Below are 18,995 nucleotides of genomic sequence, written 5' to 3' on the forward strand. Positions count from 1 at the left end.
ATATATGATACCTCAGCTTCTCTCCTTCTGAGAGTTTTTCCTCCTGGTGATGCCCACAGAGCACCTGTTAGGTGCCAGTTTCAGACCTCGAGGTGGTGATTTTCACGGAGCAGAGGGGAGGCGTGAGAGCCCTTCAGGTCCGATGTCCATTTGATCCCTGCAAACTGAGAAGTAATGATAAATCTCCCAGACTCAAAATCTTAATCTAACCTGATGAAGGCCTACAGCTTTAAAAGTAAACAGAGTGAATACTATAGTGACCCGCCGATGTGCAAGATTTCTGGTTTACCGTACTTCGTTTGATCTCTCTCGTGATGAGGTTTCCATCAAAGGGAGATACAGCCCGTATGGCTCTGGTTTCCCGAGCAGATGTGCCCGGGTATCAGGATCACCTGGGTTAGTCTTGGCCCTCCCAGCAGGACCAGATGCCCTCCAGAAACAGGTGCCTAATGGCTATAAAATCAAGTTCGCCCAGTTCATCGTTACCACTTGAATTTGCACATTAGTCAATCCTCTCCCTTTCATCCCTCAGGCTGTCACTTCTTATTTATCTAATTGGTATTACTGGTGAAGAGGCACTGACCTGTCGCCCCTTCACCCCTTCTACCAGCCTCCCTCCCTCCCTCCCTCCTTTCTTGAGACCCTGGCCCGGCCCTCTCACCGGCCATTAGACCTCATGTCTCCGGCTCCATACATGCACTTTACTTTTATGCACCTCTGCACATTGAACTCTGCCTAACCCCTGGTTGTGGCGAGCCTCTGACAGATCAGATGTGGCTGACCGTCTCACCGCCGAGGGACTGAAAGGGGGCCACGGATCTGGCCTCTGCGATAGGTCAAGAAAGAAATTCAAACAACAACAAAAAAAAAAAAGTATTATTTGAAGCCGTGGTTGATGCTAAGACACTGTAGTTCAAAGTTATGGCAAACTATAATGGCAGGACAAACATGCTCATGCTCAGCTCTCAGAAGGCAAATAGTGGAATTAACATTACACTATAGTACACTACAAGCTACGAGAGATCCAGCCTGGTATGTGCATTTGATTTGTAGGTTCACTCCCCCAGATGACGGTGGAAGCCGCTGCTGCAGAAGTTGAGCCAGGATTAGCCCCATCTGTGATCTCTGTACATTACTCACATGTTTTATCCTCACTCAATCTTTAGGTGGAAACATTAGTTTTTTTTTACATGATATCCAGAATACATCACATCATCATCAAGTTTTTTCTCACCAGCCTCACTGAGTTGTGTTTGCCTACGTATGAGCCACAGTGCATTGACTCATAAGGCATGGAGAGGGAGATATTTAAATAGTTAGATCTGTCATAGTTAGTACAGACAGGATGTGCAGAGGGCTGACAGGAAGCAATGCCTGATTTAACTGCAGCTGCACCGGAGAGGGAGTTTTGAAAATTGAAATGCTGAAAGGGGGCAGAGCGGGAGGGGGGGGGGGGAGTTGAGCGGACTGCCTGAGAAATGAACACTGGCTCTCTGAAAGAGTTTCAGTCGGAGGAAGGCACAGTGGCTGGTGGGTAATTTATAGCACAGAAAGGCTTGTAGGGTGAAAAACATTATTTTAGCGGCCCCCACATACTAATAGAAGCCAGATGTGGAGGGATTAACAAAGAGCAACCTCCCCCCCCCCCCCCCAACCCCCCCGTCTCTTTCTCCTTCACTCTGCCCCCTCCTCCCCCCTTTAGCTGGAGTCCCCACTGTCTCATTTTCTTCCACTCTCCCTTTCATTCTCCATCTCAGGCTTTCTTGCGCCACTCCTGCATATTTTTCCTTGAGAGTGTGAGATGCACTGGGAATACGAGAGCAGTCAACACTCTGGTTTTTGAGGTGAGACTTAGGAAAGCGTCACTGAGCCTTCCTAAACAGATCCTCTGTTTATCCCAGCCCCCCCCCCCCCCCCCCCCCCCCCCCCCCCCCCCCCACCCTGCACATGTTGCAAAGCAAACGGGAGCCTTGTGGTCACTGATGTCACTTTACTCCTGGGGGTTGAACGGGGTTGCCAGGCCACACGTCAGCCATGGCATCACTGTACCCAATGCTATCAGAGCATAATTTGCTTCCCTGTCAGTGAGCTCCCAAAGCCATTGGGATGGTATGATAAAAACAGAAGAGATACTGTTGTAACGCTGCGCCAAAATCTTCAAACGCTCTTCATAGTTTTCGAGCTCGTGGCAGCATCACAAAAGCCAAAGTGCCATTACCTGGCGTGGCTTTGAAGGCAATACCAAACCGCAGCACAGCAGACGTGCAGAAACCCATACTGAGACTGTGAGCCAACTGCAGCACCAGAAGACGGTTGAGATGAGAAAAGTAGGACAGATGTTTCAAGTCGGGTTTGAGCGCATTAATCACTAAAATGTGTTGAGCGAGCGAGCTGCCAATGAAAAGGTCCTGCGTTCCTTCCAGCAGAAGCGTATCGGTTCCAAAGTCAACACATTATGTAAATTGAATAAGATTATTTTTCGCTCTTCCCTCAACACTTACATCATCACCTGGGAATAAAAGCTCGATGTTGCAACACGCGCTGCAGCCTCGCAAGACCCCTGGTGCTGGGATGGAGGGCGCCAAGTCAGGGCAGGTGCTTCTGGGAAACTTTTTCACTGAAGTATTTTGACCCATTTTGAATAACTGACTGTATATAATGAGAACAATACTTCTGCAAAGAATATGGTAACCTAGTAAAGTACATGGTCGTCGAACAGTTTATGTGCACCGCAGGTGGGAACAGTAACTGTGCGCTTATGGATTAGAGATGGGCACGAGTAGTGGAGTTCCTCGAGTTCTCATTCTCAGTGACGTAATTATTGAAGTAAAGTCTGCAGCTGCGCTCTGATTGTTGTAGGCCACAATAGCTTAACTTAGTTAGCATTTTTGGTTTGCCTAACTGAATATACTTAGTAATGAACGGTACACAAAGGTGTAACTTCTCTATCTACGGCTTCGCCTTTATTTAACTTTTAAGTTAACCATATCAACCACGTGCGCTCAAATAACAAGGAGAAACCAGCAGATGATGGCATTTGATGGGGGCTTGTACCACCTATGTCCACCTGATGTATCAGGAAAGAGCAGCGGAGTTGTGCAGAACAGCAAACAGAGTGCTAGCACAGACTAGCGCACCGTTTGGGTTTCCATCATTTGTCATTTCATTTAGAGCTGGGATTTAAACACCGCTGTCCTACAGACACACTACTGGTGAGCAACACACCGCAGGAAACATAGCGGGCCACTGGGAGTACCCGTTCATGAAGTTATGTGAGTACTCAAGTATTTAGAGTACCCTACATGCCCGTTTGTATGATGCTTTGTGTACAGTATTTGTGTTTTTGTTTATTTTTGTTTATTTATGTGCATGCTTGTGTTAGCCTTTAGCTGTACTTCTGTCTGCCCATGTGTTTGCGAGTGTGAGTGTGTGTGTCTGTGTGAAAGCAGCAGGGGCAGGAGCTCAGAGAATGACAGCGTGTCTGTGGCGGGCAGAAACTCGAACCCTCTGATCTCGCTCTCAGAGACTCCTGCCTCCCAGCTGTCACTGTGCCTCTGGCATCCTACTCGGCCTCTTGCCCCCCCGCCCGCTCCCTTTGAAGACGGCTACCCAGGAAATTGAAAGCTGTTTTCAAAGAAAGACAAGAGAAGGGAGAGGAGAAGAGCACAGACACTTCTTAAAAAAAAAAAAGAAAAAGAAGTGTGTGAAAAGAGGGTGATGGAGAGGTTTTGAGGTTAAAAAGGGTTAGAGATGTTCTTCAGTGAAGTGAATCTGTCTTTACAGTCGGCTCTAGAGTTACTCAGATGAATCATTTTGTTAAGCAGAGCGATATTAAACAGTCCACAGTATTCCGTATTTTTTTTTACTTTTTGCATTACACTAAAGTTTGGACCTTAAATGTTGTTGTGTTTTTAATTAGTAAGATATTTCAAGGATTAGCGAGGGATTACCAAAGACTCTAAACCGCACATTCATACAGCAGAAACAGTAAACATGAAAGCATCAGCATGTGCCACATCTAGTAGATGAATATACATGCTCTTGATATGCAATGCAGAGTCAGTGTTAGAAAGAACAGAACATATACTGGTGTTTAAAATGCAATCGTATCAAATTCCAGACGACATCGATAAATAATGTGAAAAAATTCTTGAGTTATAAATCACAAGAAGTCGCATATCTAAACTAAATAATAAGTCAAAACTGCAACACCAAGTAAGATCAAGAAAAATTCAAACACATTTAGAAATTAGACAAATTTAAAATAAAGAAGTTAGCGCTCCAAAATGATTTTCATTTAAAAAGTGTGAATCAAATCAAACAAATCTAAACAGGATAAACTGTCGACCAATTATGAGCGTTCCGGCCTGTTGCTATAGGAGTTCTTGTGGTGTACGACCACATGTCCTCAGTGTTTCTACAACAGATGAATCTGGGCCCTCTGACCTGACATCCTGCTCCCTCTGAAGCCTTCAGGACTCCCACTGAGGAAACCTCTGTTACAGTACAGAGCCGACTTCAAAACTTTTTTCTCCTGTCGTCTCCGAGACAATACGGGAGTGTGCCAGAGCGCCGGGGTTCCTCGAGTTCTGCTGAGGTTTACACTGGAATAACATTTTGATGATCCATGTCTCAGAGGACAAGGAGCCAGGCACAGGGCAGATGGTTGTGTGGTTTGGCCCGACGGCGGACAGCTCATAAGACGGGCAAACAAACGGTGACGGACAGGTGGGCGTCACACGGTGCGGAGCGGCCAGACTGGCAGTCAGATGGAAAGCAGCAGCGTGAGGATTCAGAGTGGCATCTTGGCACGGACGGTCAGACCGATGTTTGAGTCCGCGGCCAACAATAATGTCTGCCTCATTAGATCTGGACCACGAGACTGACCAGTTGTTCCAGAGGGGAAAGAGCTCGTGAAGCGCTGCTGGTCAGGACTGTAAAGTTTATAAACGCAACAGATGGGTTAACACACACCGTTAAATAACAAGGAAGAGAGCTTCGGTTACTTTTTATGGTGATGACAAACTCAGCATGGAATTTTCTCTACCTCAGCCATTTCACTACTATTATTACTACTACTTTTTTTATACAAGAATAACAGCCAACTCCACAGTTATAATGATTTTTGTTTTGTGTTGGTACATTTGTATAACACATGAAACTTGTTATTATACATGGTTCTGAAAACTTTAACATCTAGACTACACTACGAGATTCTTATTTTGTCGGTGCATCTTCCTTGTTTTGAACAGAAGCTCTGCAGCTATTTGTCCTTTAAATGACAACTTCAAAACGATTTTTGATGATGCATCGATATTAAACAGGGCAAAAGTAAAAACAGAATAATGCAGATATCTTTTTTTTATTGCACTCTCACCACCGGTTCCTAAACTTTGTAACTCTGCTTGAGTGCGCAGATATCCAGCAAAAACTGCCCTAATGCTTTATGGCAAAGCTTTCTGTCATAAATTCCTGGAGGCAAATTTATCCCGTTAGCGTTTGTAGCCCTGCAGTCTCATTAGCAACATTATGGCAAAGGTGAAGGGAGTGAAAAGGAGTCCATGAGGAAGCCACAAGGAGAAAAGGAAAGAGTGACCAAGACTGAGGTCGGAAGGAGTTTGTCTAAGACTTTTTAAGTTGTAGTTAAGTTGTGGAAAATTATGCAACCTAAAAAAAATACCAGTTTTACCACCACCAAGTTTGGTGTTTACCAAATGGAACTGTAGCTGTGTCCCATTTCAGGGGTAGCATCCTTCGAGGGACTGAGGCTACTAAAGGACCAAGCCTTCATAAAGATGCATGGACAGGCAGAATAGAAATATGACGGTCTGGTCACCAGATGATTTCCTGCTGTGTCACCAAGTGTTCCTACCCTTCAACTTTACTAAGCGCTGAGTTCAAACCAGTTACTCACAAGTGTGATCTTCACTCGTTGAAAGGTTTTTCCATCTCATTTGAATTGGCTCCCAATTGATCTTGGGATTTGTTGGACCCAGGAAAAATTCGGAGGCCACATTTGAGAGAGCCTTCAACATGGGACAGGCTTCCACAAGCTGCCGTGATGTTAGGGGTCTTCAAAATACACCTTTCAAAAGATGCAGTCCCTGATGAGACACAGAGAATATAAAATTATAATAAATCTGAATTATCTAGAGAGGGTTAACCTGCCTTTTGTATCAACAAGTCTGCATTGTGTAAACTGTCTATTTCTGTTATTTTCTCTTTTTTTTTTTTAGCAAAAACTAACCTCTTTGCACAAATATTTATCCGTTTTAAAATATGAAATCTATTGCTGAAATGACAGTCGTGGAAAAGCTTTCACCGAGATGCCACAATTGTTCAGAATCCAAATCAGACGGACAACATGCTGCGTTTAAAAGTATGACTGTCCATGGAAAAGTTGATCTGCCTGATATCGATCTTAGTTTCTTAAACATGAACTGAAGTTTAAATGGTTAACGTGAGGATGTCAAAAGGTTCACAGGAAAAAAAGAAACTGGGAGATTTAAACAACAAAAAAAAGTTGATAAATCAAAACATGCGTTGTGCTGTTTGATCAGAGAGTACACTTTGCGTCACACTAAATATCAGAGACAGCAGTGAAAGTGTCTCAGGCTGTTGTAAAAGTCAACACCCTGGATCAGTTGGATCTTTCTCTTTGGCTGTCGTAATCAATGTGACATGTTTTCTTCTCTCTGTCCCTGATGTGCTCTTACTATTTCTCTATTATGTCTGCCTGGATTTCTCTAAAACTCTTACACTACTCGTGAGTAGACAAGCCAGCAGCTCTGCACTACAGCGCTCAGCTTCTACGGTTACACTATAGCGCCAGCTGGACCAAAGATATTTGCAGGAGTAAACCATTACATGGCTAAATATGAGTAAGGGAAAACATGAAACCATGTAATTATGGTCTAATACAGCCTGAGGGGCTGGAGAGTTAATACACCCGACTTTAAATGTTAACAGTTGCATGAGTGCAGGTCTCTGCTCCGTTCATACATCAGACTTCCACGGCGCCTGTGAATGGGATCAGCGCTTTTTTTTCTCTCTCTGTATTAACAGTCAGACATATCATCATTTCTAGTAACAGTAGCAGCGTGAGTCAGAAAATGAAACCCCCTGCTGTGTGATTTTCCAGTGTTAAATGTGAGATATTACATGATATCCGTGATTTTTTTCTTACAGATTAAACTCAGCGTCAGCGTGTAACTCTGTACGCTCGCCTCCCACACAAGGTCAGGAGTTCAGATCAGACACCTCTCCCCTTCTGATGTGTCGTTTTCTTGAAGACATACCTCCGTATCCATGGCAACGTGTCTACAATCGGGAACTGGAGACACACATTCACATGCACATAATTTGAGCAAAGAGGGTTATAGTCCCTTCTTTGGTAGTGTTGGGACATGTGTGAACACATTCAGGCTGCGGCGCTGTGATGAACTCAAAACCACAGAGAGAAACAGAAACGTGGATCAAACAGATCCTCAGATATTAAAGAAACGCACAGTAAGCATTTCATCAAAGTTCTGAAATGTGCTGAGGAAGGCTTCAAACCGTTTTCAAGCAGTAAAAAACATAGAGATGTTTCTAAAAGTTTAAAGGAATAACAGTGTTATACTCTCGATCACTTCTTTAACGATGGTTGAATGAGATGATCAAAAACCCTAAATCAGCAGCCAGTTTGCTAATCTTAGTTCAAAGACAGTTTAAACTGCTTGCCTGCTTTTTTTTTTTTTAAATGTTACAAAAAATAAAGAACATAGGCCAATCTCTTAAATTGTTCCTTTGATTTTTTTAATCATGTTTCTGTTTGCAGAGCTACAGATATGACAGTTATGACCGTCTCTATATTTAGATTTTCAGTTTTAAGGGATGAAGAAATTAAATGGTCTCTTCTAAGGCAGTCACAATTTTAGATGTTGGTCACCTACCAATATATTGCCTTGATGTGCAGTTTAGACACTGGGCAGGAGTTTGCATGCATTTTTAAAGTAATTAATTACAAGAAATGACCTTATAATAAGTGCTTAGGACTTTTATTTTGTTGCCATGGCATCAAAACAGAAATCGATACCCATCTTTACAAGATTTGTTTTTTAAGTTTAGATATCTGGTATCATGACAAGCCTAATTTATTCCATCTTTAATTTTGCACAAAGTATTATTGTGTTGTTGCTTAAAAGTGACAAACAATCTGTGACTTTATTAATGTTTTATTAAAAGGTTAGAAGGGCCAACATGGTAAAAAGATGATAGTTAAATGAATGACTGATAGAAATAATGTGGTTTGGACGTTCTCAATAGGACATCATGTTGTTAATTATGATCTAATATCTTATTATGTGTTATGAATCTTCCATAACAACACAGAGAAACACAACGTCAGCATGAAACTAAACAAACACTGTTATGAAACACTGTCTGCTCCACAGTTTGTCTGCCTCCATCTCCTCCTCCAGCCTCTGATCAACAGCAATACGTTTTGTGACCTGCATCCCCAGGTGTGGAGGGCAGGGGTCACAGCTTTATGGTGGAGTGGGTGGGGGTCGGGACCTGTGCTCTGTGGAATTTGGGTGTCACCATGGCAATCACAATGGAGCGATGAGAATGACAGGTAGCCCCCGGGGGCTGTAAATAACAGATATGCTCTCATACTTATGGGACGGGGGGCAAAGGGGGGGGGGCTAAAAGCCTTGTGTAGCTCAAAACAGGAAATGAGTGTAAGAGGGAAGGATGGGGAAAACAAAAACAGACAAACGGGAAAAGATAATTGCATTTTAGAAGTGAAGGAATGCCACCAGCTGAAGGGCAGGATCTCATATCCCCCCTCCTAAAACCTCGCAAAACCCGAGTATGAAAACATCAGTTTATAGGGACTCGAAACCTGCGCCAGCGCTGTCTGAAAACTTTACATTAGTCCTGGATCTGTTTTATTTATTTGAATAAAATTAATTAGAAAGAAAAATAGTGTGTTTTTGTCCTCAGTTATACAACATGGAAGAGAAGATGGCAAAAACATGTCATGAGTCGCAACGATGACATTTACAGAGGAGACAAAGAACAATAAAATGTTACAATTTCAACAAAATCAATCTTTATACAGCAAAGGAAAATAAAAAATATATATATATGTTAGATACAGATTAAAATATTTGGTTATCACATGAAATTTGAATTCAAAAACAGGCTTCAGGCACATTTTAGTTCCTGGGAACGGAGCAGGAGTTTATTTACTGAAATGTCCAGATAACTGGAGGCACCTTGAGGAGGCACCTTGAGGAGGCACCTTGAGGAGACACAAGCTTGAGACGAGGCCAGCGTCATCCCGAACACTTTGCTTGTCTGGCTTGTCAAAGATTTGGAATGAAGAGCGAAGAGGAGGCAAGTTGTTTTAACGTGTTTCGAGAAGCACAAGCAGAGACAAGGCCATGCAACACTTTGCTGTGGACCCAGCGAGAGCATTAGACTCCTACAGGCTCCAGAAAATTCCTCTAAGCCAACACACACACATGCAGGAGCGATGCCAGGGAGAGGCAGGGGGGTAGAGGAGGAGGGGAGGTCGGTCAAACCTCGACGCACATGGACGTATGAGTCAGGAAAGAAACAGTCATACACTGTCTGTCGTTACTGTTGAGACATCACTTCATCTGAAATAATTCCCTCAGACCAGGTAATAACAGTAAAACCTCTTTTCACATTTGTAGAACGAGGGACGCCCAAAATGATTACCCCTGGGGGGGCATAATTAGGAAAATAAAACCACATAAATGGACATTTTTCAGTTCTACACAGGCTGCCATTATATCCAAATAAATGTGTGAATTGTTGCTTTATTTTCAGATTTGTAAACCTTATTTTTTCAAATGCTTAAACAAAACTTTCAGCTGAATCTCACAGGTTTCCCTCTTTTTTTTGCATGCACAATGACTCCATACAACCTGCTGTGAAGCACGTATTGATACCAACAATCCAAAATGGAGCTGGAAACTGGATACAGCAGCTCTTTCTGCACTCTGTCAGATGATCCAAGTGAGAAAAGGGGACTCAGGTGTATACAAAATAAAGAGATGGGAAGAAACAGCCCATCTCTCAGGGAAGGGAGGGAAGGGAAGGAGGGGGAGACCTTCACCCACCCCAAGGGTAGGTCACAGTCCCTGGCCTCTGACCTCTCTCTGAAAGACGGGAATTTAGGGGAGGGAGAGAGGAACATGTCTGAGCAGAGCGAGGAGCGGAGGAGCTGGGGGAACAAAGACTCGACACAAGCAGCACGCCACGTAACACATCTACATTTAAAGAGATTTACAGAAGTTACAACAACTGTCTGCAAAAGAGAGAAAAGAACAAAGTGTAGCAATAGACTCTGCACTTTTACAAGTTAGACTGAATCCCTCTGTAATCAATAAAATCAAATATTCATGAAGTTTAAAAGAAGAACTTTTCATTCCAGTACATTTTCTTTTTTTGCAGCCTCTTCTCGTCTTTTTTTTTTTTTTTTTTTGTGCAATCAGCCAGCCTGCCATCGCATGCATACCTGAGTGATGCCGGTCAGATCTCACTCGGCGCTGTCCGGCCTTGGAGCCACTTCAGACGTTTGTTCATCTCTGTTGTTCTTCACTTTTCTTCTTTAATCTGCATTAAAGGGCCCGGGTGATCCCTGACCCCTCATACATCTGTCTCAAACGCCATGTGCCTTCCAGATGTGGACGTACCTGACCTCAGAGTGTGAGTTCAGAGAGGCATCAGCAGATGGCAGCACACAAAACTTGAAACTTTGAGAACTTGCACTTCTCTCAGAGTGAGAAAATGAATGTGTCTGCAGCTTTCATGTGAAATGTTTGGGCTTCCATATCCTATTCAATTGAATGTGTTTTAGGAAGCCTGTATCCGCTTTAGAAAACTTCCTATACTTTATACTTTGCTGTTACATGTGACTGAATATTTCTGTGATAACAAAATGAATCATAGAACTTTTCTTTGAAAGCAGATGATAACACTGTACGATACAAGAATGCATAAAAGAAGATTCCTTTAAAAAAGAATACAAAATATGATGATTAGCTCATCATGATTCAATCCATGCAATGACCTCATTCCCATGAAAAGAAAGTCAGTGAAAATAAGTGACTTGTTACTTCTCCTCTTTACAGTTCCTCCTCTTTACATCACTGCCTTCCCTGCTCCAGATGTTCAGTGTCTATAAAACCCTTGTTGAGAAAAGGTGGGGTAAAGTTGTTTTTGTGTGTGTGTGTGTGTGTTTGAAAGTGTGTCCTCTCCTAAACCTGGCACACACCCAGCCAGCAGCTGTTTGAGAAAAATATCGCATTCATTATGTTTTTCTTTTAACGTGCTAAAATAAATCTGCTCCACATGGGAAGCGAGGGGACGGTATTTAATGAGTGCTTCAGCGGACTTGAGGAAAGCAGTGACGAAAAGGTTTGATGGAAGTCTTTTTTTGGGGGGGATGCAGGGGGGACTTGAGCTCATGAGTTGAGACTTGATGCTAAAATGAAACTTGGATTACAAAACTGAAGGGTTCCCAACCTGTTAGGCTTGCCAATTTTATATATAAATTAAAAGTTTAGCCCCCTCAGGACCCACAGGAATAAAAGTGATTCATTGCTTTCAAAGATTAATATTAATTGAAATTGTATCCATTGAAAAAAAAACAGAATACAGAATAGTCCTGCACACACGTTTTCTTACCAAAAGACCTTTGAATAAACTATCCAGTATGGTGTCATTATTTTGGTTGATTTATGCAAATATCATTTTGACAACCTCCAGGCCAAAAATCAATAGTTTGGGACAAATTGGAAGTTCAAAAGTGATCAAGCCATCAAATGTTACACAACTTCAGCAGGGGAAAATCTTGGTTTGCTTTTCTGAGTCAGCGATCCAACCTTCTATGCTTTTCCTTCTCAGTAACCCTGTCTGCCCTTCAGCTCGGAGCAGTGGTCTCTCTCATAGATGAGGAATTTCACCCCATCCTGTCCGGTAAATTCACCATACATGTTAGACTCCCCCCCCCCAACCCCCCCCCCCCCCCCCCCCCCCCCCCCCGACACAACTCCTCTCGTCACTCCTCATTAGGAAAGTGGGTGCACATTTTCTCAGTCTCCAAAGCTTTCAGCGCTACAACACACTCTTTCCCTGTCCGATTAAGCACACTAACAAGCTTAGCCGGTCTGTGAAAGCCAGATTTACCACCGTTCCTCTATGCTGGTAATTATTGGCAGAGCACACTGTAACAATTCTGGTTATAAAAACCGCTTACTGCTCTGTCACGGTCCACCTCCCTCCTGACCTCCCGACCTCCATCCTTCCTTCACACCCTCTCTCTCGCTCTCTCTCTTTCTGGTCTTTCTGTCTCGATGGCCCCGCTCCCTCTCTTCCAGTTTAACTCCAGGCTCCAGGATTTTCAGCCGAGCCAAAGAGCTAAGGGAGGCAGAGAGAGAGCCCTCTCTTCACGGAGGGGGAAAACGCTGAGAACAAGTCGGAGTGAGAAAGGAGGCCATTGTAGGGGGCTGGCCTGGGGACAAGTCACCCATTCAGATGCGGCCAGCCGTGTACAATGGCTAAACTAACATCATTGACATTTGGAGTTGCCTAAGCTTTAGAGTGAGAGGAAAGGGGAGGAGTGGGGGGGGGGGGGGGCTTGCCATCAGGGGCAGGGAGGCTGGCGATAGGAGCCGTGTTGGAAAGGCCCTTCAGAGGCACCAGCCATTGATCAAAAATTCATGTCAGCAGCCGGGATCAGACCAGCGTGCCCTCTGTTAGCTTTCATGTGCTGCAGAAATGAGGGTGGGGGGGGGGACCTTAAAGGACGGTGTGGAGGAGGGGAGGACATCTGAGATAGCCACCTACTCTAAGCCCTGTCCCCATGGACCAGCGGGGCCTGCCAACACAGGGCCACCCAGGGCCACCCGGGGACCAACAGGGTGATGGAGAACAGGCTGATGCTCGATCAAAGCACCCAGATAGCACTGCTTGTTAAAGTGTATCGGCTGCCATTAAGGGACACAGTGCTCTGATTAATGATAAAGTGAGCGGCCAAGTGGCCTTCATGGCAGCTACTAATGAGTCCTTCAAGTGCGTGTGACTGATATGGATGTGGCCTGGTATCAGTGACAGTTGTGCACCATAAGGAGATTTTCTGTGGTTAAGATTCTTTAGAAAACAGATAGCAGAGTGACTAGAGTCCTGTTTGCTGGAGATACAGTCCTCGTCATGTGGTTCTACTGATTAGACCATTTGTCTCTGGATACATACCAGTACATTCAAGCTACTTTTTTAAATGTAGGTTAATTATTGATTTGCATCAATTTGTTCAATTTTGTTAACCATGTGTGTTAAATCATTGGCTCTGTAATCTTTTCTCAAGGGGGTTACATTTTCTTGAACACTGACGAGGCGTCAAACAAAGACAGTCTATTCCAGGCCCCGTCGTCTCCTGTGCTCGTGCAATTTTCGGATTGGAATCTGTGTACTTAATGCACTTCTGCACTTTTACCTCTTTGCCTTCACTTCTCCGGCGAGCCTTTCCTGATTTTTTGTTGATTTTAAATTGTTACCATTTTCACTTTTTAGAATTCCTTTAAAAGAATTGTATGTATTGTCCAGTTTATTATTATTCTATGACCTGCCTGTTTTTATATTTGCTGTCCTTGTAAAGCACTTTGTAACTATTTGTTTCCTTTCACTTCCTTTCTTTTTTTAACTGCACCTCCTTTAGTACACTTCCTGGTTTCTCACTCTCTCTCCTCTCCCCCTTGATTGGTTGTTGTTTGCACTCTGTCACTAATTAATTAGATTTAATTCACCTGCCTACTCCTTATTTAAGACTGCACTCCCTTGCCCTTATGTTTTTCATCCTCACATGGGGCGGCAGTTCAGCGATGTATGGATGTTCAATCCCATGTGTGTCTTCTGATATGAATATGATATGATTTTCCTAATTTGAAGAAATAAACCTGTTACATAAACTCAAGTCTTGTTGGATTCCTGCATCCTGACCCGATGCCCCATGGTGATAGTACCTATAGTTTGAACCCTTCTTAACATAAAGATTATTATTATTATTATTACAATTAATGTTATCTGTATTGTCTGTGCGTTTAATCGTCTTTGAAATTTGTCCCCAAGGCTTCCAAGTTTGTAACCAGGTAGTTGAGAATGGTTCAGACCATTTAACAATTATGATTATTTTTTCATTTTCACAGTTTACAGTCTCTGCCTTAAAATATGAATTTGTTTCTATTGGGAGCTACGGGTATTTGTTTATGTTGCTGGCATACAGTTTATTGAATTTCCTCATGATCATCGTGCTTGGCATGCTTCCCAGAGTAGTTCTTATGTTAACTGTTCTCTCGAGCACTTCTTCAGCGAGCATCACCTGTAGGAAGCGGGCAACAGGTGGTGGTGAGCATACATTGATCTCCGACAGAGCTGGCAGCACTTTAGAGTGCAAGAATGTTGAATCGTTGGCTGGATGGTTTCGACTTCAGGATCCAAATGTTAATCAGGGCTGCCGGAGAGCCAAGAATTTGATGCCGTTCTGTTTTTGGCTCGCAGCTATCTGGTCAAACAACTGGGACAGAGGGTGCTGCGGTTTGAGTCCTGCAGCTGGCAGTATCTCGCTCGCTGGAGCACACAGCCCAGGGTGCTCCTGGGAAATGGCCACATCAACACTTGCCCGTCCGATGACGTCCATGGGCTGAGGAGACGCTTATGAAAGGCACTCACTTTGTTTAAACGAGGCTGCGTGTGCTGCCGAAGAGGTAAACAAGGACAGACCACCTAGCACGTGCCTGCCAGCCGGGGAGTCAGCGTGGCATACACCGGTGTTACCAAACCCAAGCCTGTGCAATTCCATCGCACCATAACCTTTTCTGGCTGCACGCTGGTGCTTCTAAAGACCCCCCCCACCCCCCCACCTCCCCTCCTCTCAGGCCTGTGATTCAGCAGAGGCAGCTCAGTCACTTTGAATGCAATAACAGCTGCTAAAAGCAACAAACTGAGAACCTGATATATACTCTGAAGCAGTGACCCCGTGCTCATGAATCAGCCCCTGGACAGGAGGTACTTGAGCGTGGGTCGTGAAAGAGAGTTCCCTGCGATGCCCTATAGATCCGCTTGCCTAACCACGCGGCTATTTCTGCGTCTCCCTCCACGCATCAAAAGACCGCCGAATGTCTATGCAGCAAAGGAGAGAATGTTTTTTTTTCGGTATGATTAGAGGCAGATGATGTTTTGTGGCTTTCTTTGCTTCTGAAATTAAATTGTTTCATGTTGTTGTGCTTATTTTTGAATCCACTTCTTCACTATGATTATGCATTTGTTTAGCGATCTATCACCACAACGCTCAACGTTTTGACACACACACAGAGGCTTCAAGATCCTCTAATTAAACAGCATTAAGCTGCTGACTTGCTGCCATAGCTGTTGGTGTGTTTGGACAACAAATGAGGCATCCACCCATATTACCCCTCGAGATGAATAGACATACCCATGCTGTGTGTGTGTGTGTGTGTGTGTGTGTGTGTGTGTGTGTGTGTGTGTACAGACATTAACACATACTGCAAACCCCACAACGAAAGCCAGCGGTTCCTTCGTCATGCATTCCCAGGGTGCATTGCTCTCTGACAGCTGTGGGGGCCCTGTTAACACCCCGATCACCGATGTGATTATGACTCTCTTAAGATACGGAACCACACGCAGCTTCTGTTGGACAAAGACGGGCCTGTCCCCCCGGCTGCCGGGAGATCCTGACACAACCACAGCTGGAACAGACGTCAGGTTTATCTGGGCCGCTCTCCAGCTCACCTTCTGTGTCCCGGGAGGTGAGGGGTGCAGGGAGCTATGTTTCCCCCTTTGGCGAACAGAGGAGAGGTGTTACAATATATACTCACAGTGTTGTATACAATCAACATTCATAACATGCCATGGTGGGCCACCCCCTGAGCAAGGGCCACCCAATGGACTGGACTTCTGGATACAGAGATTTATGCTGTTAAATGTTTTTTCCATTTGTTGATGTTTTTTAAATATTTGCAATCCGTGTGTGTCCTGCCATTTCAATGTGTATTTTCAATTTAATATCAGCAAGGCCACATGAACTGAAATGGGACATGGGAAATGGGTAAAACATCCCCGTCCTACAAAACCAAAGGTATGTCCTGCCAACACCTTGATGCATCTGGCATTGACATTTCTGCAGCAGTAATTTAATTATTTGTTCTTTTGGGAAGAAATTGTGAATGTGGCCTCAGACTCTTGGGTACACTTCGAAACCAGCATCTCTTGCAGATTATTTCACTTGAGATATGACCCAAGTAAATCTCTATTTATTGCAGAATGCTTTGTCCACTTTCTCTTCAGTTTAAATCTTGCTGCAGCGTTGGCAGATCAACATGATGTCATCGAGTGAGTGGAAGGTAGTACAACATCCAAGAAACGTTTTAACTGCTGGGCATGGGACAAGTGTTTTGAGTTTTTTTGACCTGCCAACTTTTCTTGCTGCATGACAAAAAACTTCAACCGTATATGCTGGACATCTTACAGATATGACATGATGTCCGTTAAAGAAAAGCCTATGTGCAGAATGGCCTACAGAGGAAGTATTATATGGCTGAACAGAGGCCTCTTTATGAGCAATGGTATCTCATGTTCTTAGAGACTAAGATATTTTTACTACAAATTATGAAGCCCAATATTTTAAAAATACATATATGCTGGAGATAAAAGCTGTTTGTGTGCTGTGGTATGTTCTTCTGTGTGTGGCTCTGTGAACTCTGTAATATGATGAGTCAAGAAATATGAAAAATTAGAAGATTTTTCAATCAGAAAAGTTTTTTGTGAATGTCTTCCATCTTATTTTAGAGTGAAACTCTGACCTGACAGTTAATATTCTCAAAACTCTGATTTAACCTCTGTCCTCGAGTTATTGTTGACAGCACTCCCGTCTCTGTTTTTCATTCACACATTAAACTGATGGAGTCGCCTGGAGCAATCACAGGGATCAGACGGCTCTCTGTATCTGTCTCTCTGTCTCGTCTCTCCATCTCGGTTCACAAAGATCGTCTGTCCTGAACTGAGACTGGCCCAGCCTTGGCCGTCCCAACAACATAATTCAATTGTCTTTTTATCCACGGGCGATGAATAACCCCTGAATAGTAAATCAGCACAGTGGCGTCTCATCTCTGGACTGGAGTGCTGATCTGATGGGTCCACGGGGGCTTAGATGGAGAGAGACCAAGCATGCTCCTATCCATCTCCTGCTGGTGCAAATCAAAATGGAAGCCCTTCTGAAAGGCTCAGCATGTGCTCAAGTCATTTGAGGCCCACCGTTGACCGAAACCCGGGAAAAAAATACATCCCTGATTCCCATCAACATAGTGACAGAAAAATCAAAAGTGCTCTCCTGTGTCAAGAACACTCTCTCCATCTCGACATTGTGACAAGGCTGGATGATACAGCAGAGTATCAGTCTGTGAATAATATGTGAATCCATCCTAGGATTCATGTTTGAGAAAGGTGAAGTTTCAGAGATAACTTGACTTAAGACAAGCGAATTAAGAAAACACATAATGTACCATACTAAAATCCAGTGTATGTAACTCCACATTCATTAGATTTTGAGTTTCCCCAAGAAACCGATGTCGTGTTGTGTGACATGTCAGCTTCTGTTTCCTCCTGCATGTTTTCAAAGTGGGGAAATTTTCGGTTTTAATAAGTCAAGATAAGTCAAGCCTGTGTACACCAATAACTCTAAACAGAGTTGACCTTCTATATATGTAAATGATTGCGTTTGCATGTGTATATTCATGTGTATGTATAATGAAGGGGGTGTATCCCCGGCAGCAGATGTTTGTGTTTGTCAGAATAATTTGGTGGGAATTTTCATGAGCTGCGCAAGGCCACAGCTGGGCTACAGGTGGGGCGAAGGGGGGGGGGGGGGGGGGGGGGGGGGGGGGGGGGGGGGTGTAGTGGATGGATGGTTGCGAGGAGGTTTAAACCCCAGACCCCTGGAGGACAAAAATCTTGTTCTAGGCCAAAAACATCCAGAGAGTTAGACATACAGACATAGGGAGGAGACTTTTGGATGAACACAGCAATTATCCAAAATGATTATGTTCCTCATTATACACTGTATTTCCTGCCTAAGAGATGACGGTACAGGGCTGGCTCCTCTCAGCTGCGGCTGACCTTCTGTTTTTTTTTGTATTTGCAATTTCCAGCATGGATGCACCCATTGACCACATTTATCGCATGCTCAAATAAAAAAGGTGTTTTCTACGCAAACACGAGCTCGTCTCAACTCTGTATTAAAGTATATGAAGCAACAAAAGAAAAAAGACATTTTAAAAAAAGAAAGTGGCAATTACCTCAGCTCTTGGCAGGGGCTCTAATTAAAACCAAACTTGTTTCCTTCAGTGAACAAACATGACAGGCGCTGAGCAGAGGAGCTTTTTTTCCACCCCTGCCAAAATATTAAGTGAGTGCAGGTGCTCCAGGAATGTCTTCAAGGGTGGGGGCAAGGCAGAGCTGACCTTTTTTCTCTCTCCTTTTGTGTATGTGGGACTCCATATGTGTGTTTATTTATGTATTTGCGCATATGTTTCCTCCAAACCCTGACTGTTTTTCACACATGCTTTGGTTGCACAGCAGACGAGCAAACCCAGCAGTTTGTCTTAGCACCCCCTCTGTAACGTAGCTGTGGTGGAAAAACTGGAGCAAAAGCAAATGATTGTTATGTTATTCAGGAGAGGCTGGGGGCTGCCCATAAGCAGGACCAGATGCAAAGGGTCCCGGCAGCTCCCGGGCCTGATCGAGGGAGACTCGGTAGCCCCAGTGGAGCCTCTGACAGGATTCACAGAGGCTTGGCAGACGGGACAATTTCCTCTCTGCACCGCTCACCACACAATGAATAAAACAGCACCTGATCCCAACCCCGCAAGAGGATTCTTTGAGAAAGGTACATACGACCTAGAAGA

The 18,995-nt window shown here is 43.9% G+C and overlaps 1 protein-coding gene across 1 annotated transcript in view; it reads left to right on the plus strand.

Annotated features, from left to right (window-relative positions):
- Window positions 1–18,995, plus strand: part of st14a (ST14 transmembrane serine protease matriptase a) — a 140,627-nt gene that overhangs the window by 13,457 nt on the left and 108,175 nt on the right. The gene's annotated exons all lie outside the window — the stretch shown is intronic.

Source organism: Labrus mixtus, chromosome 9 (assembly GCF_963584025.1).
Source record: "Labrus mixtus chromosome 9, fLabMix1.1, whole genome shotgun sequence".
NCBI classification, from domain to species: Eukaryota; Metazoa; Chordata; class Actinopteri; order Labriformes; family Labridae; genus Labrus; species Labrus mixtus.